Source organism: Plectrocnemia conspersa, unplaced genomic scaffold (genome assembly GCF_051122295.1).
Source record: "Plectrocnemia conspersa isolate PC_06_02 unplaced genomic scaffold, ASM5112229v1 ptg000011l, whole genome shotgun sequence".
Lineage (NCBI taxonomy): Eukaryota > Metazoa > Arthropoda > Insecta > Trichoptera > Polycentropodidae > Plectrocnemia > Plectrocnemia conspersa.
The window spans coordinates 11,276,540-11,298,076 of NW_028277175.1; the positions used below are offsets into that span (position 1 = coordinate 11,276,540).

At 34.9% G+C, this 21,537-nt stretch overlaps 1 protein-coding gene and 1 long non-coding RNA gene across 4 annotated transcripts in view; one reads left to right on the top strand and one right to left on the bottom strand.

Moving 5' to 3' along the window:
* Positions 1-21,537, bottom strand: part of LOC148229506 (uncharacterized) — a 70,373-nt gene extending 48,836 nt beyond the window's left edge. For all 3 annotated transcript variants that reach the window (XM_088198355.1, XM_088198356.1, XM_088198354.1), the window contains exons 1-2: positions 21,403-21,537; positions 8,910-9,146 (exon numbers count right to left, since the gene is read on the bottom strand). The gene's annotated coding sequence lies outside the window, so the exon portion shown is untranslated. The remainder of the gene's footprint in view (positions 1-8,909; positions 9,147-21,402) is intronic.
* Positions 2,025-2,952, top strand: LOC148229507 (uncharacterized). Its single transcript, XR_015811471.1, has 2 exons — positions 2,025-2,126; positions 2,718-2,952. It is a non-coding gene; the product is annotated as an uncharacterized LOC148229507 (long non-coding RNA).

Consider the following 21,537-nt stretch of genomic DNA (forward strand, 5'->3'; position numbering starts at 1 on the left):
TAGCACAAAACATTTGTGGCAAACAAAAACATTTTTGAACTTTAAAACGCATTATATTTTTGACAGTTTGAAACTTTGTTCATAGAAAAAATAAGACGATTTAAATAAAAATATATATAGATATAGCTACTAAAAAACAGGGTGGAATGGCATAACCAGTAAAAAAAATAGTGATTTAAAATTAAAAATATACAATTGCTTCAGATGTATTTAGTTCCCTTGATTGAATTTTACTAGACAATTTTTCCTTATTCTAATGGTGGGGTTTTTCTAATTAAAAGATAAAATATTTATGTCGATTTTGTTGTTTTATTTTCAATTCCCATTATATCCAGTATCTTTATAAACAATCTAAAAGGTCATCTCCTTGTCAATATTATATACAAATAAACATTTGTATTTTTTTGTTAGTGTTGTCCGCACCTTTTGATTGCTTATTTGGCAAATTTATACGTCGTGAAATCGAGTTGTTGTAGTTTATGTAAATCCCTTAGCATTGCTGCCAAATACTCTTGGGGTATTTCACTTTTATTGTTTCATAGGGTACTATTTAAAGTATTTTTTTCCTAAAACGAAGTACTGATGTAAAAAAAATATCGGCTGTTATATCTCTACTACTGTCTCATTAGGATTGAAGCATATCCATCATTACCCGGTTTTCGTGATTATTGACCATGTCATAAATTTAGTATACATAAATGCTGTGGGAGAGTCAGTTGCAATCTATATTTGTATGCTGTATTTATCAGGTTTGGTCTTCATATACACACAAAATTGACAACCTGAAGGTTGCCAAACGGTTGTCTGGATTTTAATTATATTTAAACTCAGCATTTCCGTATTTTACATCATATCTTATATCTACGTTTATTTAAAATACTAAAAAAATAACGTACTAAATAATTATTACCAAAGATATTTAAAAATCAAGTGGAAAACCTATGTAAACGCCACTCTTGTACAAAGCAAAACATCTGACCCGTGACACTCATTCATTAGACTGTAGTTGTAAATTTATTGACAAAATAATGTATACATTGTAATTATATATATTAACGTGAGAGTTTACTACGAAACAATAACTAAAATATTAATATTTTTGACATATTTATAGATATTCACATTATAATATGACATGTTGACACGTATACATCACAGGAAGACATATGTTAAGAATGAACACAATGAATGCAGGTTTCAAGAGCAATTGCCCACAAAGTTATTAACCCTTTGACCGCTTTTGGTATTTTTGCACCTTGATAATATATGGTGAAAACCTATGTATGACAAAAAATTCTTTAAATATTATACTTCAATAAATTTAAGTGATTACAGCCTTAATTTATATAAAATAATTATATTAATATAATTAGTGTTTTAGAATATTAACGGCGAACTGAATTTTTGTATGCGAGTCTAATCAGCATACAAATTTTGGTAATTTTTCAATACTTATTCGGCATAATTTATATGAAATAAAAATTCGCGCTTATAGGATTTAATTATTACATATAATTGCCTGTAATTATAAATTTATTTTATTTTGTGGTTTTGCCAAATTTAATTATATATATAACTTTTTAACGGAGGGTAGTTTTTGGGTCACGTGGGTGGCAATGTAAGAAATTGTAATTAAATTTTCCGTTTACAATCGGTAATAAGAAATTAAGAAGAAAAGTAAACAGAAGTTTGAAAGTCGCCGATCGCGCGACTCTACGCAACACGCGGGGCAATGAGTCAGCGCGTGCCCGTGAAAACGCATCATATGATCGCCGCGGCGCACACGTCAGCGCGATTCCGGCGACCGCCGTGGCAGCACCGTACAACGAGCCAGACACGTAAACATCATGCGGTCGGGCGGGCCGGTTGGTGGGGGACCAATGGCGGCCGAGTTTCCCCGTGACGTCGCGGCGCCCTAGCGCGCTGTTGGCCGACGCCCGATACGCACGCCGCCGTCACATGTTCTCCGTACGGCCATCGCTATTTATTTACGTGCGAGGGTAAACAAAGAAAAGAGCGGCGTCGGACGACAGTGGCCGCAGTCGCCGGCCAGCTTGGCGCATCGGCGGGCGGCGGCACTGCTTAGCAGGATTTTTGGCTTTTAGTTTATCAGGGAAAGTATCGAGGTATTTTTATCGCAACCGAGATTATTTTTATGACCAATAACAATTCAGCTGATCCGAGTACAAACGTGCAGGATCGCTGGTGAGGAACAGAAAGGTGGAAAACCATGTAGTAATCATAAGCATAACTGGTTTGAAATGAAAAAAAAATTAAATTGTCACCAGATTCTCGAAAAAGTAAACAAACGGCGTTTACAAAAACGTAACCATAGCGTTAATGTTTGTGGTTAAAACTTTTGTAACCGTTTGTCCCCACTGAACAATATAATTGTGCTCATTGAAACGCGCGGTTACGAGGTGTTATGGCATCGTCATGCCAAAGACCGCAAAGCCACCAGATTAGGCATTCTGATTTCTCGATAAATAAAAATTCTCGACTTCACTTCTCAAATTTCTCGAGAAATTTTGATGAATGAAAAAATATATGTAGGTAATACAGTAAAGTATTGCATATATTTTTTTGTGTTAATGCTGGTTTTTAATCGACAACAGGGCTTCAAAAATAGGCGTTGTAAATTATTCACATATAATCTATTTTTGTATTATTTAGAATTGTGTTTACTTATCTTAATCTAGAGTTTTTTATTGTTATAGAAATCTTTATGCTTTGCACTACACTCTCTGGAAGTTGTCCGAACCGAAGTTCAATTGAAATCGGCCAAGGTCGCCGACTTCTGGGTAGCGGCCACACTGCTGCATATTTCATATGTCGTCCGGACGGCGGCCGTAAATGACGTCCGCACGGCGGCTGCTGTCACGTACAGCTGGCATATTTGCGCGCGATCGAGAAATGTGCCAAATAATCGCAATTTTTAAATTGTCATGTTATTAAAATTACGCTACTGATAATTATTAAAGTTTGTGTGGGCACTCACCAATACAATATCAGTGAAAACTTTTCGGTCGTAAATATTCAATTTACGCAAAATCTTTGTCGGCTTTTGCAAAATGCCATAAGGCATAAAAATGATACTTCAGAATACGATAACCACATCTGTGACTATCCTAGAATTTGTCGCCATCGATTCTAAATATGAATTCGTTATGGTGTGACACTTATATAAACCGATCTAGGAAAATACATAAGGATATTCGAAACGATTTTTTTAAACAAAATCAAGAACCACTAATTATTTTTTAATTATTAAATTTTATATGAAAAAATATATAATAACGATATCTGTTAGAAGAATATACTATCAAAAATATAATTAATCCCTTTTGGTGCCCTAAAATATTCAAAGATGTCAGTAAGTCTGTTGAAGTCCCCGATAAGCATGTGGTATTATAACTTGAGTTACTCGTTCTATCTCAGTTTGCGAAAAACCATAGCATTATCTCTCTCACTCTCGTCACTTAACACGGGAGAGAGCGAAAGGGGAAGTGTCTCACCGCTCGCGCTCGAAAGAGCTGCTTCGACTTCGGTCCGTCAATGCCGACAATGTTCGTCAATGAAGCTGGCCAAGTCGACTGAATTACCCCCACTTTACCTCCCGTTCTCGGTTACCTCGGACAACTTCCGAGAGATTTTAGAGCGGGCAGAACCGAACTCGACCAAAGTAACCCACTATATTCTCCATCCTTGGCCAACTTTGGCCAATTTCGAGAGAGTGTAGTGCAGGCATTAAAATTATATTTGTAAAGGTTTTTCTGATGATTTTTTAAAAATATAATTCGTTCACCAGGTTCGCATAAAGCTATCAGTAAATATTTTTATATTATTATTGTATCATACAAATCTAATAAAAAATTGTTGTAATAGTACATCTAGAAAATTTATCAGTTAAATGTTAACAATGAAAAAATACAGTTAGTACACGTATTATCCAACCTTATTCTTATTTATTAATATAATTTACTTATTTATTATTTTACTCAAATGCTCAACGGGCTATTATTATACTCAAAAGACCTGGGTTAGAATCCCATTTGTTTTTTTTTCAATTTGCTATCGTGTCTAAGATATTTGTTAGTAATTAGTAATTTAGGAAAACCTAACTTATGATTATTGACCGAAGTAATAAATATATATTTATTATTTCGGGCAATAATCATAAATTAGGTTTTCCTAAATTTTCTCAATGTCGCGGATGACAATTAAAATAATAACTAATAAAATCTAAATAGGTAATGCATAGAGATAGCTATTGATTGTAAGCTGTTAAAATAGTTTATAATAATTAACAAAATATATATCACTCATTCACAGACTTCGATTTTAGTCTGATGTCTCACTACTTACTTAGTAGTTCTTGACTGTATTTACACCGTTGTAACGCACTGGGCTAACGCCTGTATTGTCAAACAAAATAAGTATTATACAACAATTTTGCTGGTAGCTTGACATGATTTGTAACTCAAATGATTTGTCAGTCAAATTTTATAGCTACTCTATAAAATATGATTAGGAAAGGCATCAAAATATAAGACAGAATTTTCAGTTAAATATATTAGCAAATGACCATACAAAAAATCATGTAAATTTTAGAAGATAACCATTTATGTGGAATTGCCATAAAACAGAATTTTCCCAAATATTTTGCAATGTGAAACCACGCGAGACACGCGAGATGCATCTATTAAGCCTTAATATACACCTTAGTAATTAAGGTATTCATGTTTTTTACCGCTAATGTAATTTGTAATGAACGCAATAAATAAAAATCGAAGGATTTTGATTCTGTTTAGTGAATACCATACTTTTTAATTAATCTCTTATTCAATTTGTTTAATTGATTATATAACTTACCGGTATTCATAATAAACACTACTATCATGTTCATAAAAACACAACATACTCCTTTGGGAGTAGTAAGGGGTGTAGCTTTTTCAGATTGATCAATGTCGTGCACGTTATTATACACGACCCACTTCTCATCATCAGTGACAAGGAGATCTAAAAATGGGTCCCGATTTTGACTGGCGACCAACGAGTCTATCAATTAGGTGTTTGTTACAAATTATGCGCCACTCAAATGCTGAGCTTTGACACCGTCCCTAGTTTATGAAGGCGTCATATATTACATATATAACGTTTGATTGATCAACCACCGAATTGCTACTTTTGATCCAAAAGTGACCATTCGCGTGTTATTTACGTCACCGCCACTTCACCGCCAAACAACATAGTAGTAGCGTTGTTTGCAGTACTCTATTTTTTTAAATTCGTATTACACGCAATGTCGAATACTAAAACAATAAAAGTTTTTATGCGATTGAAGATGAAAATTAGTTAAAATAATGACAAAAAAAATGCTTCACAATCACAGCTCATTTTACATGTGATTTATAAACTAAACAGGTATGTATCTATATGCATGTATTCCGATATAACTGTCCGTGTCACTGAACTTTCTGCCAAAACAATATAAATTTGCATCATTTACATCGTTTTCGTAGCACATTTATTAAATGTTGTTTTTTAGATGTGGGCGTGAACTTCGCGTAAAGAAAATTGTCTATTCACACAGTGTTACGTCTTGAAACGCCAGCTTTTGCTTGTAACTAGAAGTTCAGATTGCTTAAACCAAGTAATGAATATTTTAAAATTTCAAGCCGCTAAAACAAGCTCTTATGAACTTTCCACATAGAAAATCAAAATTGAACTATTACTTACTAATCACACGGTGTCGCGGTAATACACAGTACATATTAATAACAGCAACTAATGTTTAATTATATATTTCCAAAGAGATGAATGGATGAAATTGAACAGCTTTAATTAAGAAACGTCTGAAAAGAGTAACATTATTTTTTCAATGGCTAAATATAGATGTATGAATAACGAGAAAGATTAAAGGCAAAGATATTTATGTTTGAGATATTCACTGCAAAAGTGTTAATTGCCGAAAACGAAAGCAGAAAATGCTATCTTTGTCCAATCATTTACGAAAGCGTCAAAAATGAAATGTAAACTTGTCGGAGGCCTGTCTATGCACTGGTGTGACAATAAAACGAAGGAAATCTTCGAAAGTTGCCATGGGCGTTCACTAAAACTAAAGCCAACCGAAAAACAGGATGCTTGATAAGCAACCGAGATTTCAGCTGATATATGTTATATATATTTAGAACATCACAATAGAACTGCAATGTCTCTTAAAGCTTTGTTTTGTAATATATATTCAATGGCTAAGAACTTTTCAAATTCCATGGTTGATTACGCTTTACAATAATTTTACCACAAAGGTTAGACAGATAGAACCATATGTAAAATACACGTGTTGATATCAGCTGTAGTACAGTTTATTTCGAATTATGGACTTATAGACTACAAGTTTAGTTAAATTTGAATTTGAAAAAATTTATTTTATCACACATTGCAAAATTTTCGGGTATTTTACACTAATATTTTTTTAACGAAAATACCGATATTTATTGTAAATAATTTTAGGATATTTTAAAAGTAAAGTAAACATTAACTCATTTGGCGGGCCGTAATTGTGCCGATACATAAAACGCGTATTTAACAGCCTTTGCTGAAACAACAAACTTATGATTTAACTGTTTTATATTTATTGTAAAACTTACGTTGCAACATGGCGTAAAAAACACAATCAACAACTACCAAGTAAACAGCGAGACATCAGACTGAAATCAGAGACTTATATTTTAATAATTATAAACTATTATTACAGCTTACAATCAACATATTACAATACACGACATAGCTCAATTTTATTTTATGTATTAATTTCGATATTCATCCGTGAGATTAGGAAAATTTAGGAAAACAATCATTAATACTGATCTCCCAGACACGATAGAAACTTAAAAATAATGTTCATATGGGATTCGTATCCGGATCTTTTAGGTCATAGTAACTGACTAATAACATTGGTCTATCGTGCTGGTATTAAATTAATTTATTTTTAAAAACATATTTGAATTTGGTGTATAGCGCAAGATCACATGAATTCAATTCGATCCATAACGGTCTCTGACCCAGGCCATTAAAGGATCATGTTGGTTCCTATGTATTGTTAATCTGTCAGCGCATCAGAAAATCACCACACAAATCAATAATGAAATAAAAATACTAATAAACCAGGCGCGTACGGTGAGATACATTCCCTTTCGCTCGCTCGCGTGTGAGTGAGAGATAAGGGCATGCGTTACATGCGTTCCGCAAGCCTACTTTTTCTCACCCACTCTCGTCACTTAACATGCGAGCGAGCGAAAGAAAATGTATTTCACCGAACGCACCGGAAATAAACACTTTGTTAAAAAGAAATCAAATCCGCGTACAATTTTACATTTTAAAGCAAGTTATATTATTTCAATGTCAAATCACAATTCAAAATTTAAAAATTCAGAAAAACAAATAAGTTTAGTAAATTCATAATGACAATGACATGATCGATTTATTTATCATACTACTGCGCGTCATATAATTATTGGATGAAAGGATATTTACGGTTGCATGTTGCGCTACAATTCAACCTTGATTTCCGTTACTTTTGCCTAGTTTTCAGTGTTAGTGTATGTGCTTAAATATTATACATACATATTTATTGTGAGTATAAATTCATTGTTATAATCCATATGAAAACAAAGGATCTTATTATTGATTATCTAAACTTCCTTTTTATGCCTACTCACAAAAAATGATTGATATTAATTAACGTTCTGCGTTTTTAATACTCATTCGATTTTACTTTAAAAAAGAGTCGCCAGCATAAATATTTTTAATAGGAATTAATCGATTAATTGTAAAGGCTGTTCCAACTTCAGTTTCCGAACTTAAAAAAACACAAATATAAGGATATATTCGGATTTTTTTTTATTAATCGAACATTTGCTGTATCATATAAATGACCACATCTGGACCTTTAGCAGCAACCGATCCTTTCGATGACTTTTTTTAGATTTTGAGCGGTATCTTGGCTATAACTTGGCGAATCTTGGTTTTTAGGTGCTCTAACGTTTCGGGTTCGTCGGCGTAGACACGAAGCGTAACTCGACAAAAAATCCAACGGCAGATCTTGGCGGCTAGTTGACGTCACCGTAACGTGAAATAATGTGACATGAGAACATTTTACGCAAAACATCGAACGTTTTGTTGGAGCCACGTGTCTTCCACTTCCTGTTACAGTACGACTTATCGTTTTCAAAAAATACCCAATGACGCCACCCGACCACAATGCACATCAGTCACTTTTTGGATATGTAATGATCTCTCATGAATCACTTGAGAATTATCTTCGCACCATATGCGGCAATTTTACTTATTAACATAGCCAGAAATAAAAAAGTGTGTCATCAAAGAAGATCATCATTAACTTCCTGCCGTTTTAACACCCAATCTGCGTAAATTCTTCTGGGTTCTGGGCTTCAGTTCTTGTATTATTTGAATTTTATACGGATGTAGATGCAAGTCCAGTTGCAAAATGCGCCAAAGGGAGCAATAATAAAAGCCTAAAAGCTGCGAACACCGACGAATCGACAAATCTAGGTCTTCGGCCACACTAACGTGTTAAATATAAAATTTTTCAATTTTCAAGTATTTCTGTCCTTTGATTAATATCATAGCCCACTCAAATAAGTCTTTGCGATAGGGGGTAAGAGTTCGTGCTAAAAATGACAGTATTTGATAATAACAAGACACCAATTTTGAGTTTGGCACTGATTCCGTGTATGCATGCACATACTTATTGTCGTTTACGAGCAAATATGTGTACATATCTCAGTTTAAGCTGTTCCAAATAAGTGATTATTTGTTGCTTTTACGTGGCATTGTCGAAATTTTTAATATTTGTTTAGCAAAAAGTGTAAGATGCATGTACTCACGTGTCGAATCAGGTACCTCCGAAGAAGGCAGGTGCTCAGAGTGGCCTGCCAATAGCATCAGACGACGACGGTGACAGCGAACGCCGTTACTCGAGCGGGCAGCAGTATGACCTTCGATTGACTTCACCATGTAACAGGCTCGATCTCAAGTATCTTTCTCTTTCAGTGCCATAAGACTCTTATTCACATCGTCGATTTCACCGCCGCCGCTGACGCCCACGATCACACTGCTGATTGCTGCGAAAAAGACGACTACGGTCACTAACGTTTAAAGAGCGAAATTTTCGTCACCGAGCCGTTTAATGATATCATCGTTGCATTCGGCGTTAAGCGATTAATCGACAGGGTCATCCAATGTCACGCAATCGATCGGAGAACGTTTAGCGATATCTTAATGCAAAGACAGACCATACAAACAATGCGATTGACTTCGCATGTGGGAAGTGAATCATGGGCGGCGGAGATAAGCGAGTGTGGGATTCGAGAGGCCAATCTGGAAGAGTGGCTCGAAATTCCTAGTTGATTTTCTCGATTGCGAAATCGCACGAGGACATTTCACGGTGTGCTGAACCGTGAAAGCCATCACGGTCACGTCACAGTTATAACTTGATTTATGTGCTTTGCATAAAGTCGGAGAGAAGAGTAATTTGCGTATAGTGTTTGAAGTCACGTCGCAAATCTGTTATCTCGGCAATGTGGTTTATCCGATTTTCCGGGATGTTTCGAGCGAACGTCGAGATAATGCAACAAAGTTGGCCGGAATCCACAAGGCATTGTAATGTATATGCACACTTCAGTATGATGTGTGTAACTCGTTTCAAGGGTATACAGTGTAATAAGATATTTGAATGTTGAAGTTCCAGGACGGATTTGCACAATGATTATATTTAAAGATACACTAAAAATACTCATGTATGCGGAAGAAATAAGAACAGACATCAACGACCATTGGCTTAAAAATCGATACATTGGTAAAAGTCAACAATAAGGACATATGGCAACTTCAAATCCATTGTGGTGTGTAATGGAATATAAACAGATTTGTTTCTATTCTATCTACTATTCAAGTGCAATTAATTATTGTTCATAATAAATTATGTCTAGGTACTTTATTATATTACAGTTTGTCTAAAGATGACATGAAACTACTGATTCGTGACATGTTAATGTACTGGTGGTCAATTTCTTGTGATGATGTAATCAATAACCGAAGCTATGCGCAGAATGTATCGTTTATAACTATACATTCTAAGATAAAAACAGAGCATATGTATTATATTTAGGATTGACAAATTTCTGACTTCAGTCCTTTTGTCCGATGACCAAATACCAATAACACTAATGTCTAGAACACAATGCGTCCATCAACCGCGAACACCTGGATGAAAACAGTGGTTAAAAAGTCGAATAGATGTGTTTATTCGGGAGTCAAATTCTCATGTTCTTTAATGCGGTCCTTCAAACAATACGCATAAACAGAAGCGCTGGAAATTAGGTGGCATACAAAATCGTATATATTTCCTCTCAGCAGCGTACTCGTTGACGCGACTCGAGGGAATCATATCCCAGCATACTTTATACGTACGAATTTTGTGGGAAATAAAAATGGATAGTATTAACATTCCCTAATGTACAGATATACGAGAAACCTTTTTTGGAACATTTCTATTATATGTAAAGCAAGTGCATTTTTTGGCAATTGGACCAGAGATACGCACTAGGTAAATATACAAAGCATACAGTGCCCTCAAGCTCCCGCATTGGTACCCGTATTGCAGTATGAGTCCCAATATCTTAGAGCACTGGTTTCCAATTTATTTTGAGTCGTTACTCCATTTTGTAGAAGATAAGTGATCCGCAACCCTATTTTATGGAAATCAAGTGGTCCAAAACCATGGTATATTTTAATAGGGTAAAGAAAACACATTGAAAACAGATTTTTCAATATAATTTATCTTTACAATATTTTATTATTCATTTTAATTTATATTTAAATATATTTATCGCGATGATTGAGATTTTAGCTTATTAATAAACTTTGAAATTCACGGTTGAGTTGTCGATAATAGCAACCTTATGTCATTCTCAGCAATTAATTTTGGTTTTCAAATCAAAAAGCGTTGGAAACCCACTCTAACAGAGAAGTGAATGGTAGTAAAACTCGAAAGGCAAGCATGGTAACTTTGGGACATTATTGATCATAGCGCACCAGAATTGACAGAGTTAAGGAATCGTTCTACAGATCCAAGAATTCATCTTGTACTTCGGGAATGCCAACTACATCGAGGAAGGCACAATGGATTTCGTATTAGTGCAGCTTCTTCTGATTCCAGTTGCTCAGTGATCTCTTCTTTTAAACTGTCGTCTTTACATTACTTCGCCAGTTCTCAAGTTGAGATAAAATGCTCAGATATTATCTTGAAATGTGATAATAATTGTTTCCTTTCATTGAAGTTCGAATAAGTTTGCTAGGTAACCAAAAGTCACGATTTCCATGCAATTGCAAGAAACTTAATTTCATCTTTCAAGTCAAAGATGCGCTTGACAAAATTTCATTTTGACAACCAGCGTATAGCAGTGTGGAAAATATGAACTGCGAAATCAGCATTCATGTCTTTACAGTTCTTTAAATATACGGATTTGATATAATTTACAATTTTAACCAACGAATTAAGTGTCTCTTGCAAAACAGCTGGAAGTCTTATTGGCAAGCGCATACCGGTGAATCATCCACGGATTCCCTTTCTATATCCGGTTATTAGAATAAAAATGATGATGCTATTCAAACTTCAAAACTAAAAATTATTATTATTACTTTAAAATCAATATTTTTAGTTTACTGTTTCGTGCGTCGACCCCACAGAAAATAAGTTGGATACCCGTGCCTTGAGAGGCTTTGTAGTATGTGTATCTGTAGTCCGCTTAAAATAGCAGATGACTAAGCACATACATTTTTAACATAAAATTAAAGTTTTCAATAATCATTAATGGAGTTTATTTTTAGAAATATTTTAGTCATTGACAAAAAGTAAGAATTTGAAATTATGAATGACTTGACCTTGATTATATTGAATGTTATTTATTATTGATGCGATTTAACAGGGAATTATTTTAAGAGATATAAAAAATGAGTATTAAATAAATATATCCATGTCCAATAAAAAATATTGAATTGAGCAATATTTGTAGTGTGCACTAAAACGAATGATTTGTGCATTAACATAAATAAGCTGTTCTGTTGGTGTAGCCAACGACCGAAGTTAAGCAGCATTGGGCGTGGTCAGTATTTGGATGGGTGGCCACTTGGCGACACACCGAGTGTCGTAGCCATAATGCAACAAGCTATTAAACTATTAATGCAAAGTAAATCTTGTTGCCAATTTATATAATCCTTAATTTAAATAGATTTGTTGTAGAGTTATTCATGGGGTGTTCATGTTCTGACCAACGCGCCTAATCTATCCAACAGTTAAATGAAAAACTTGTTATAATATACTGTCGCTTGTATAGTAACTTGTTATAGTATAGTTAACGGCTACACCAAGGGAACGCTGATTTATTTTAATGCAAAAATCATTCGTTTTAGTGCACACTACAAATTAAATGTTGCTTAATTTAATGTTTTTTATTGAACATATTTATTTAATGCACATTTTTTATTATCGTAATGCACAAACAATTCGTTTTATGAAGCAATTATTTTACTTATTGCTCATTAAAATTATCCTCGTTATTATCATATCATGGGGGTTAGCCTCTTCGAGGAATTCAATTGCTTCAATTCGGTTTAATCCAACCTTTTAAGGCGAGTACAGGAATAACATAACACATGGCAGGTGTCTGGAGCCGGTCTGAGATGCAGATTGGAGCCGTCGCTGCCGAGAGTAGGAGGTCGGGTGCTCGCGTTCCAATTTGCCTTGGGTCATCCGATCCAGTCGAGGAAGGGTCAGGCGAGTTTACGCAAAAGGCCGCGTGGAGAACGCGTCGTCGTGCGCTCGCGGGCGCCACTTTCTATATTTACCGCTAGCTAGCATTTTCACATTTCTCGAGTCGAGTTTTTTGGCCTCAGCGTGGCGCCGCAACGTTCCGCTTTGGAAAAACTCCACGGAAAGCGCCACCGCCGGACCAGTCGAACGAGCTATGCGAGATTCGGTGTTGAGAAACGATTTTTTGCAAGTACAGCACGCTGCTTACGCAACGCTGCAAAAAGTACACAACTTCTTGTGCGAGATGAGTGCGTAAGAGTGAGAAGTAAAGATAGGAACATGTTACCAATATCTTCAACTTAAAAGAATACCAATAGGGTTAAGGCTTAATACATAAGTTAGACTCGTATTATAGCATATAAAGCAAATAATATAGGGGAAGCTGGGCTTTCACAGGTGTGTACTTCTAGTTGGATTCCATCTAGATATAACAATTTAAAATTGATTGTCATGCATCACGCGAGAGATCGAGCCATACAGAGAGAGAGACAGGGATAGATTATGCATGCCATCTTATTTCTTCACCCTTTTATAACTTTTAAGTCGTGCACAATGTTGTTGTTGCACAACCGCTTCGGAGAATTAAATTCGCACATTTTTTGAATCCATGCCAAGTTGCTCGGGAGCGATGCGTCAAATTTAATAAAATTGTGTTTAGGTTCGCGTACAGTTGCGGCCCCATGTGCGGTTTCGTAATAATTTAGCTAGGCGCACGCAACAAACAACAAACCAAGCGTTCGATTTCGATCGACCTAGGTATAAAAACGAACTACATAATATAATGTAATCGACGAGAGCGCAACAGGTAAATATAAATTAACAAAATAAACACGAGTTGAATTATGCCTATCCAATATATTTACTAATATGTCTAACGTGAATAGTAGGATAAAAAATCTAACCGATAATAAACCTTATAACTTCAAACCTCTAAGCCAGTGGAGTAAATTATTCCAAAATAGTAGAAATTACATTTTTGGGGGTAAAGAAATTGAAAATCAGCACGAGTGGTTTAAGTCTGACTATTGACCTGAAAGACCAGGGTTCAAATCCTATATGGACCTATATCGGAATTGTAATTATTATATAATTATAATTCTGATCATCACAGATTAGGTTTACCTAGATTTTCTTAGTCTCACGAATGAAAATCGAGCTAGGCCGCACACACAAGGTATTGAAAATTCATTAATAATGAGCTATTTCAGTTCATAGAGAATATTTTACATAAAGGTGTTTTTTTTAGAGTTTTGTTTTTCTAATTGGCAGCACTTCTTTGGCGACAGCCAATTTGACAGCTGATTTGAGCTCAGTTTGGTTTGCCATTTCACTACGAATAGACTTACGCCAGAACAACGCTTGCTAAATCGCGGTTTAGTTCGCGAAACTTACAGTGAGCTATGTCCATTTTACGGTCACATAAACGTCCATCCGAGCAAGTAATTCGAATAACCATGGATCGTTTTCGCACCACGCATACTCTAATTGACAATACGCATCGAGACGACGTACAGTGTACACCGAAGAATTTGTTTCTGCTGTGGAGTGTAGTATTGCGGAGGACTCGAATGTGCACAGAAATTAGAACGGTGTCCATCCACTTTATGGAAAATTTTGCAGAAAGATCTTTGTTAACAAGATTACAAGAAGCCGCTTGACCATCGTGTGCGTCGTACGTTCAGTTGAACGGGCCGAAAACAAGATTGCTCTTGATCCTCATTTTCACCACACAATTTTGTTCAGCTATGAGGTTCATTTATGATTGAATGGCTACGCATTTGGAGTGAAGAATATTATTGAGACGCCGTTACATCCATAAAAAGTCACTGTAAGGTGTGCTTTATGGGCTGGTGAAATCATTGGTTCATATTTCATCAAAAAATATGCTGGTCAGAACGTTACAGTCAATAGAGAGCGCTATAGATCCATGATTACCATATTACTTTTTCGTTCTTTGATTGAATGGCATTAATGTGGAAGAGCTTTAGTTGCAACAGGACGCACGCAACATGCGCGATAAAATCAATTTATTGAAGAAAAAATTCGATCAGCGTATAATTTCGCGCAATGGACCTTTGAATTGGCCTCCAACAGCGTGTGATTTAACACTGTTGGATTATTTTCTGTAGGAATATGTGAAGTCGCTAGTCTACGCCGATAAATCAGACGATGGACGACTTGGAAGCCAACATTCGCCGCGTTATTGCCGATATACGGCCCCAGCTGGCATAAAATTATCTTTCCAATAAAGCCAATACCACAATTTATGTGTTTTATTTCATTTTAAAGTTCCATAAATTTAAAAAAACACCATTTATATTAAAAGAAATCAATGTATTGATATGTGTTATATTTTATTGTGTTTAAGTTTATATAGCAAAGCCTGAAGAATTGGCTTTTCTTGAATTTTGTTCCATCAGTTGCGAAAAACTAATTATAGTTTTAGAACTTTCATTCGGTTTGAAAATGGACGTTTCGCAACTGTCAAATAGACTTCACTAGAGAAAATATAGCTTCACTGATATTTATCACGTGTAAATAAAAAATGATAAGTATGTAAATGTATATATTATATGTACTACTAAATGTATGAAAAAGTTGAAATCATATAATTTTACCAGCACCTGCCAGATAAATTATAGTTTCACTGTTAACCCTTCCGTGCCTGTGGGGTCTATTGACTCCCCCAACTTTTTGGTTTTTCTCAAATAACTTATTTAATATAAATCCTATTTGTCGCAAACTTTTTGTATTTGTCAAAAATAGTTTAAAGAATTAATATTAAAAATAATCATTGTACTTTATTATCTCCAATCGCGAGAAAAAAATAAAATCAACTCTAATCGCTACTGTCGCCGCGTGATTTGTATACCTGAGTCAGTTTTTAGAGAAATTCGCCTTCTAAGAATTTCGCGCGGCGCCCCCTCCACGCGGTTCTTTCAACGCTTTATCGCAAACTACACCGTTCCCCAAAAAAACATACAGTACGAATTGAACCGCCAAATTCGATCGTTATTGTTATTTTATTTCTCACGTTACTTTTGAAATTGTAAAATGGCTGATCGGCTTGTAACTGACGAAGAGTTGCTAAGAATTTTGCAAGATTCTGACGAGAGTAGTAGCAAATACGATAGCGATATCGATATTGATAATACATTTCAAAAAAGACATTTCTCCCGTAAATCGTATCGAAGTTGAAGCGTTTATAGGCATCCTATTATCTTCTGGAGGATTGAATGGGGGTAAATTACAGTTCAAAGAATTATGGACAACAAGCGAACTGTTCAAACAATATTTTTATTCAGCGGCCATGACTAGAGATAGATTTTCGATGCTCAGATTTGATGATCGTTTGACCAGAGAGGATATTTTTTAATAAATGCATTTTATTGTACTCACGTGTACATAATCACAATTTATAGTTTATTTTTCCGAGCAGCTGCAGGTTATTTCTTATATGTATTCATATAATATTTATTACAATTTGCCAAAGTAACTGTGGCTACATACTCGTGTACATATACATGCATAACGTCCACCAAATTTAATCGATTTGAATGATTCTCTAGCCAATTCCTTCAATTTTTATAGCCGCAATCAGAGAAATATTTCGCCCTCTAACTGTTGGCAAGGACACGAATGCCAATGTAAAAGAGTTTATTTAGAAATGAAGTCAAATTACAGAAAATAAAAAATACGATGTACATATATAAAAAGTACAAAACACTAAAAATTTATCTTACCATTAACCATTAGATAATATTGGATTACTGAGAATTTAAAGATTGTCAGATTAGTAAGATTATATTGTATTTTTTTCTATCCTGTTATAAGGAAATCATAACATATTTTTTTGAGTAAATATTATCTCCCGTCAGATATTACTGGCTCACTGGAAGTACCGAATCTCAGAAATGACACATTTTTTTAGAAAATGAGAATTTTTTCGAGTTATTATTTTTAAATTATTAGCACGATACACATAAAAACTTATGGATAAGAATTCAGTTTGCCTGGAAGATTCCCATTACGGTGGAGAAAATTACAATGGTGAGTGAATATTTGATTGCAATTGAATTATATATCAATAAACTCGTATTAGCAAAAATGTCATTTCTCACTTTTATAGATAATCATTTGCACAAAATATCACAATCCGAAAGAAAGGTGTGCTTGAAAAAAGTTTTTACAAATTTGAAATTAATATAAAATGTTAATATATATATATGTATAAGATAAACATATTTTTTAGTGTTACACTAGAATTTTTTTGTGTTTATAAAATAAATGTGTTTTATTTTTTCAAATTTATATTTTAATTTTAAAATAGTATTTATATATTGACTTTTTTGTATAATAACAACATAAATGTTGCAACAATTTTTTATTTCAAAAATTGAAATAATAAATAAATCAAATACTTGTTTATTTTTTTGGGTTACTCCGTAGTTTTATGTACCGAGCGCGCGGCGGTCATTCGTATACCTGCAAAGCCAGTCTGCAGCGAAATCTCGGCGTTTACGTCGTCGCTTTTTGCGTCGTAATGATTAATTAAAAAATCCTAAATATTGACCAGATGATGAAGCTTATCATGAATAACAAATTTTATACTTAGAATTATCCATTTTTAAATATATTTGATGAAGAATTCATCAATATTTTGACTTGAAATGTTTGGGGGAGTTGAGCGACCCCATCGGATGTCATTTTTCATTTCGAGGCACCGTGACGTATGGGTTAAAAATATATATCTACCGGTGAAAATGTATTCCGATACGATTTCATTGAAATTATATATTTTAAAAGATATTTTTGGATACATTCGACCGTTTTTTAGATTTTCTTCGAAGGATAACCTGAGAATTTCTGATTTAATTGACAGGGACGTCAATTCAGCTTTTTCCAGGGGAGAGGGCAAAAGTGAGCAAGTCAATGATCGTTCACACTACAAAAGTGACGGCATGACTATGTAGAATTTGTCGTGAATCCTTAACATCTGAAAAGTAAGATTTCTTTGCGCTCTTCTATTGGACATATTTTGTTTTTAATGTTTCGCCAAATTTTAAAGTCGTATCGTCAGTGGGAACACTTATGTGTAAGTGGCAACGAACATTTTTTAATGTAACTCAAATCCCGTATAAAAACGATTTTAGGAGTTCATGTATTAGTGCATTTATAACAATCCTGACGCTTAAATTTCGGCGATTGCTATTCTCCACTCGATTAGCCGTCGCTAGAGCACGAGGCAACAGAAACAGACCCCAGACCCCTGACTCAAAGTATTAATCACAATGTTGTGAATTGAAAAGGGTGGAATTGCGTCTCATCGGTATATCACACATAGCGCATGCATTAACGGTTTTCGGTAAACCAATTTACCAGTAAATATGGCTAAATTACATTACCAAATCACTGGTAAATACATTTCTAGTTACCGGTAATTTCGGTAAATTATCAATACAGCTGAATGACCAGTTACTGAAGTATCATTGAACGAAAGCTTCTGTAACTGGTCATTACATTAGTCAGTTACTGAAATATCATTGAATGAATTGTTTATCGAAATGTAAAGCCGCTAACAATACGCAAGATTTAGAAAAAAAAACGAAAACAAGAAGAAGAGAAATGATATATATTTTGATGGAAAAAAGGCCGAGGAAAATATTTGGAGCTGGCTAAGCTGGTAAGGAATCAGAAAAAGCTTTTTCTGCGGCAGGGGCAATCTGCACTAATATAAGAGCCAGTCTAAACGACGACACATTCAACATGTTATGTTTTCAACGGTTCATTTTAATTCCTCTTCTGAAAGAGAATTATTTCACGTCGTATTACGTAAGGTCCTGTTTGATTACACAGAGGCCGCGGGTTTGAGCCTCAGCAGTAGACTCGAATTTTTATTTAAAAAAATACACGGAATTTGTTAATTATGTTGGCGCCAAGCTGAGAAACCAGATTGTTATGAACACCTTTATTTATTATAAAAAATGGACCTAGCTGCAAAATGACATTTATTGATTATAAATTATGATACATAATGTATAAATAATTATATATTGATATCACCGAATTCCAGACTTTCAGTCTGGTAGTTTAAATATCTAGTTACTTGCAGGTATTTATTATGTCTGATTGACTTACTCTGTTTGTACAGATTTACCCCACTGTAACGCAATGGGCTTACGCCTTACAATTAGATTGAAAAAATAACGTTTTAAATATTAAGTACTTGTTAGTTAGTACGGCGCCACACCCAAATTTGACAGTTGCCAAACCGAACCTAACGCAGTGGGGAGTAACAACTGATGGTTTTTGAGCGTGGCGTTGTGCTAACTAACAAGTACCTAATATTAAATATGTACATATGTATGTATAAACTTTTATATATTCATATGTATATTGGCTGACTTTCTTAGCATTGTGTAAAATAAATGATCATTTGTTATTTTTATTAAAATGTTTTTTTTTTACTTCAATTATTTTTTTTATATCATAATAAATAATATTATATGTGCATATGTATAATATATAACGTTATGCAAATTGTAATAAGTAATCTCTGCGTAAAAAATATCCATATGTAATATTTAGTTTGTATTAGTCATAATATTTACTCTTTGACACCTTCATAACTACCGGTAATGCTATTTTACGGTGATTTTTCATGCCCTAATCACACATATACCCAACAGTGGTGACTCCAACGTGATTGAAACACGCTAATCATGGACTTATATTAGTACAAGCAACTTAAAAGCGAGACTTGAACAGATGCATTGCAGGAAAAAATACAGAGGAAATAGAAGCGACTGCAGATACTAGAAAGTATAAAGATTGGTGATTGGAAGTCCAATAAGTAAAAGTATAAATCCTAATTAGAACTTTTCAGTAAAATGAGCGTTTCTTTCTTGTGAAATTTTCATTTCGAAAAGATATTTTTTCTGTGTTCTGCATACGTTTTGGAGCATAGTATCTAGGGCTCTCAATTATTCGTAGTTTTCAACTATTCGAATATTGAATAAAAAAATAATGAAGTATTCGAATATATTCGTAATATCTTTCTCGATATAAACCAATATTAATTTAAGTAGTTGTTAATTGTTATAAACATATCTCTGGCCTATGGCTCTAACATTTGCGAAAGTGGCCAACAATGTTTTGCTACATAAATACGTTTAAAAATGTAAAACTTCGTTTTCTATCGCCGTGCGCGTGTTTATTCCCAAAACAACAGTTAAAAATCGCAATTAACCGTTTATCATCAGTGTCGTTGTTTGTTATTCAGTGTTATCGATGACACTGATAAACGGTTAATTGCTATTTTTAACCGATGTTGCCAGAGATGATGTTCATAACAACCTGGTTTCTGAGCGTGGTGCCGATATAATTAACAAGTACTTAATTTATTATATTACTAACAAGTACTAAATTTATTAAACCAATTAGTACAAAAAATCGATTAATTTTATGTAAAATATTATTTAATTAAAAATTAAATATAGGTTAATTATAATCGTTAATTACTTTCACAATCGTTAAAATTTTTGAATTTTATAAGATGCATAACACAATGTGGTGTGGATTACTGTCCAGTACGGGCGTAAAAAATAAAATGCTTAAATTATTATTTTAGCTTTTTCCAGGGTGGAGCAAAATTTATATATATAAAATTACAACCCCTCATGTTAAAAATCATGTTTTTTATTGCTTAGGTTCTATATCAGTGTTGCTACATTTAAAAAAAAACGCCACAGAAAAATTATTTTTTCAGTAAAATCAAATAAGAGTATGTAATTGAACGTTTGATTTTTGACAGATTGTTCTATGATTTGAATTTTTCAAAGGAAATTATTGTATTTTCAGTGTATGTAGTGTTTACATAAACTAATGAGACGCAGTGAATATGATTTTAACTCAAATACGATTTTTTCAGTTTTATTTGAAATCGTATAAACAAATATTCACGAATATTCGAGCAATTATTCAAAATATTCATATAGTTGAAAATCGGGCGAATAATCGAATTATAATGGTAACCCTGCAATAGCGCAATTTGGGAAACGAACGATAAACGCGATCGATTCATTATTATCAATCTACACGACAGTCGTCGAACTTTTAAGTCGCACCTTGTACACAAATACAGTGTTGCGAATTGGCAGCACGTGTCGCACACATACTCACACATTTATCGTTTGACGTTTCGCAAATCGCGCAATTCGACTCTCGCGCAGTCGCGGGTCGGCGGCGTCGCGGACGTGCGGGGCGAGGGGGGTAGCGGCACGTGAGCTCCCGATCCCCCTCCTCCCCTGTCCCGCGATTACGGCCGACCGAAAGACCATAACCGAATAACATAAGAGCGCGCCGGCCGGGGGCGCCGTTGCGCAACGCAATATCGGGCGTCAGGTGCGTCCCCGGCCGAACAAAGGAAGCGCGATTCGAATCTTGGACGAAATCGCCGAATCAAATCGCGGCGCGTCGCGGGTTTCGAACGTTCGGCGTAGTCTCACCGGCCGCGGGGGCGGAGGCCTGGCCAGGTTGGGGGCGCGCCGCCGCAGCTGGCGCTCGCGACGCGCGTCCGTGCGCGGCGACGGCTCGCGCGAGTGTCCGCTCACGTGGCCGGCGACGGCTCGCGCCAATCGCAG